Here is a 4,186-nt window from a genome sequence, read left to right on the forward strand (position 1 = left end):
ACTAAATTCGGGGGAAAAAAAGAAGATGGTCAGCCAACACAGTTAGTATATGACAGTGAAGGACAGAGCTAGATTAAGACATGATAAGGCCCTAAGCTAATTGAGATATGGGGCCCTGTATAAGTATCTTATAATATATTTTAATTTTCGGGGGGGGGCTCCAAGAAAGTAGGGCTCCTAAGCTATAACTTGTGTAGCTTATACGTAAATCTGGCCCTGGTAAAGAATGAGACTTTTCAGAATATTCTCTCATTTTCAGCAATCCCAGGGCAATATTTCTTTGAAAATCTAACAGAGGTGTTTGGGGATCTACAGCAATCTTAAAAAGTTTCCATGCATTTGATTTAGCTACATGGATGAAATTCATATAAATAGGCAGCAACTATTTCTTACTTTTTACTTGCTCTCTATATATACAGGAGGTCTATTATTAAGAAACCCTGTTTCAAACATGCCTACAAGCGAAACTACTGATCAGAAAATTGTGAAATTTTGTGATGAAGGGATGAGAATGTCTTTCAGTGAAAAAAAATTAGTTTCAAATAGCGTCACCAGAAGCCATCATATTAATAAATTATACATTTAGCCACACTTTAACAATAGCTTTTAAATTTTACAAATTTAAAAAAAAATATGTTCTGCATGAGACAGTCATTTCAACTGCCATCTGAAATTGCAAGATGGCATGTTCCACAGTTGACTGAAGTATATGCTTGGAAAAGTTATGAAGTGCTGGCTTTAAGATCAGATAAAGTTCTTTGATTCTCACAACTTACCAGATGTTTCAAATGTCCCCAAAGCCAAAACTCACATTGCGGATTGGGGAAGCCACACATCATGAAAGTTCTGGCTGTTTTGGTAAAACAATTTTACTAACAAAGCACAATCTCCAAAACTTATAGTCATTGTGAGCAACAAGCACATTGAATGTTTCTAGTTTTTATAACAGCTGCTGCATGACTTCGACAAAGATTTACATTTTTACTACAGGCTTTCAAACTAAAATGCCCTCTGGTGACACTATTTGTGACTAATTTTTTTTTTTCTCTCATTCCCTTTTTTTTTTTTTTTTTCCTGAAAGGCATTCTCATCCCTTCATTAAGTCTGCCACCGAATTTTACAATTTTCTTTATCACTGATTTTGCTTGTGGGCAATTTTGAAATTGGGTTCTTTAATTATAAACACCCTGTACATTGCAATAAAATTGTCCAGAAGGTGCATGCTTTTCAGACATTTGTTGTAATATCTGATGAGTTAGGTTACTTTACTGATGCAGATTTCTTTTCTTGAGTACCTCTTGGTTGCTGAATGTGGGTACGTTATTTCATAGTTGTCATTGCTCTGACGAGATTATCATTCCATCGAATTACTGCAATGCCATATTCTTTATCAAATGTGGTGTCATATGTTCCATGTTCTTCTATTTTGTTTACAGATATAATAGGACTATATTTTAATATGCACTCAAGAATTGCTCTAGCTACATGAAATTTCAGCTCATTTAATTTCAACAAGAACATGTGTGATGTAAAAAAACTTATCAAAATATTTGTAGTGATATGAAAAAACTTGCACTGCACTTGAAAGATCTGTTACAACATCTCTTCGTAGTCCAAGATCAGTCAATGCCTTTGAAGATTTCCCTGAATATATGTCAAAATGATTTAAGTATACTGTTTATACTGTTAGTATACTGGAACAGAAAACACCAAACTTGGTATGTGAAATGAACATTTTCCTTTTAAGAAACATTTTGCATGAATGTCTACCAAAATAAGGTATTGTTTCCCCATCTGTAGAAAGATGCATAGAAAAAAAGCCTCATATGTCAGGAAACTGGCATCTCAAATATTTAAATAGAGATGAACCTTAGCCAGTTTTTCGGTTTTATCCAAACTTTCATGAATCATAATGTTTCATTCAAAGTTAAAACCATTGTGTAGGATATTTGTTATTCTGGAACCATAGTTTTGCGGAATCTGTAAAAGAAAATACTACTGTCTACGAGAATCTGTATATACTGACAAAGACACTGCGTTGAACTGACATTGTGTTTTCACAACATTTTGAAAAAAATATATATATACCAACAAAAATTTAAAAACAACTTTACCTTTACTTGTTTTCATAAAAATGTTTCATTGGTTGTGCTTTCTACGAGTTCTATACAAAATTAAAAGAAAAAACTTTCCAAAAAAAAGTATCAAAATAATTATTTATAAAAATTTTTAATGTGAGAAAAACAGCTTTTCTTTGCCCAAGAAGTGGTGTATTGAGAATACGGCAAAGCACACTAGGGTATCTGCCTAAGGGGAGGGATGCCTTCCTGGAGGACTTTCTAAGGGAAACTTGCCCGTATACACTCTGTGCCCAGGAAGAACAAAGTTTTATCTACAATATATAAAATAAATTAAATTAAAAAAACGCTATAAAGATGTTTTGAATAATGTTCTGAAAATGTAACATCAGTCATTAATGGGTTAACAAGGAATTAAAATAAATTCACTTCATTTAAAGTAACATACCATTTATAATTTTCAGTGAGAATTCTTTGTAAATGCTTTTCACTAGATTCTCAAAATTTGCTATCTTGAAACAAGTGAAAGAAGAGGCTTCAAAAAGTTCAGTGTTTATCTGTAGCATGTAATGTCTTGTGCTACTATTTATTTACTGCATAAACTTGAAATGCATACAGGCTTTAGTTACATATAAAAATTGTCTACTTGCATAAATAAGACACATAATATACACTTCTGTTAAGAACTTTACTAAGTTAATTGGCAAAACATTTTTAAATTACAATTTTTAAAAAAATACATTTGTTAAACATCATCAGTACAGTATGAAAACTATGAATCTACAAAAAGCTTTTCTCCAAAGTAAGAAAAATAAATATTTGAAATTTTTGTTTCTGTTTAAAAAAAAAATACTTTTTGACTTCTATATAATAATTCTCATATAATGTAAATCCATGTATGTATTTAAGTTAAGTGTAAAATATCAAAAATAATGAACAAAATATATATATGGGCTTAAACAGCAGTATTTCAAATTCATTGTTTGGACATAGGGCCAACAATGTATTAAAAATCAGCTGTGCATTCATTTAATACATAAAATTCTATACTTAAAAATTTTCTTCCCAACTTAATGTACAAAAAGTTAACATTCATTTCATAAATGTGTGCAATATTTTTATTTCCCCAATAGGCAGCATAGTTTTTAAACAAATCTTAAAATTGTGCATTTAAAAATTCATAATTTTGTATTTATTGTAACATAAGAATTTGTCAAACTTTTGCTGAAGCTATAATTTTAAGCTCATTAAAAGTTAAAAGTGTATTGATAAGGTAATAATACACTTTTAGAGCCAAGCAAAAATATTTCTTAGTGAAAATATATATTGATTTATAAAGTGATAAATGGTCATCACAGAAGGATGATAAGAACAGTTTGTTTTCTGTAGCTTAAGAATTTTAATTAATTAAACTGAGGTTTGTCTGCATAACTTTGTAATGTAATAAATTTCCATTTTAATAAATCCATCAAATATATTTTACAAATGTTGTGCATGTACATTATATGTTATTTTACTGATTTTGCTATTTACATATCATTGTTAAAAGAAAAATTGTTTTAGTAGTAGAGAAATATCTGTATAATATTCTTTATGTAAATATAACATATAGGTGCAAAACATTGATATAAGAGTGCCTGCAAAACACATTGAAGAATGCTTTGGCTATTTAATTATAATAAAGCATTTTTAAATGTAAAAATGTATTATTTTAGATAATTATAGGTATATGAACAGTTCTTATTTAGTGCTATATTTGTTAGTATTTCAATATATCACTGATTATTTAGAATATAATTTTGGAAATCTAAATTTGAAAATTACTCTGTTGGTTCCACTTTAAATTTATTAAATATGTGAACTGTAAATCATTTCTTACTTAAACACTTGTAATACTGCACTTCAAATTTGTGCTAATTATTATGATTAATAGTTTAAAACCAAAATTATAATGATTAACATGATTTGATTTAAAACTTTTTTTGATGTCTGCTCATTTTCACATGAATTTCAGAAGCTTCCCTTGTGGACATATTTTATTTATTCTTTGAGGTAAGTTGCAATAGGAATTAAAAATTTACATTCAACTTTCCTGCATTCAAATTTTT

Source organism: Stegodyphus dumicola, chromosome 9 (assembly GCF_044657685.1).
Source record: "Stegodyphus dumicola isolate Sdum_Otavi_A_Nest chromosome 9, ASM4465768v1".
In the NCBI taxonomy this organism is placed as follows: domain Eukaryota; kingdom Metazoa; phylum Arthropoda; class Arachnida; order Araneae; family Eresidae; genus Stegodyphus; species Stegodyphus dumicola.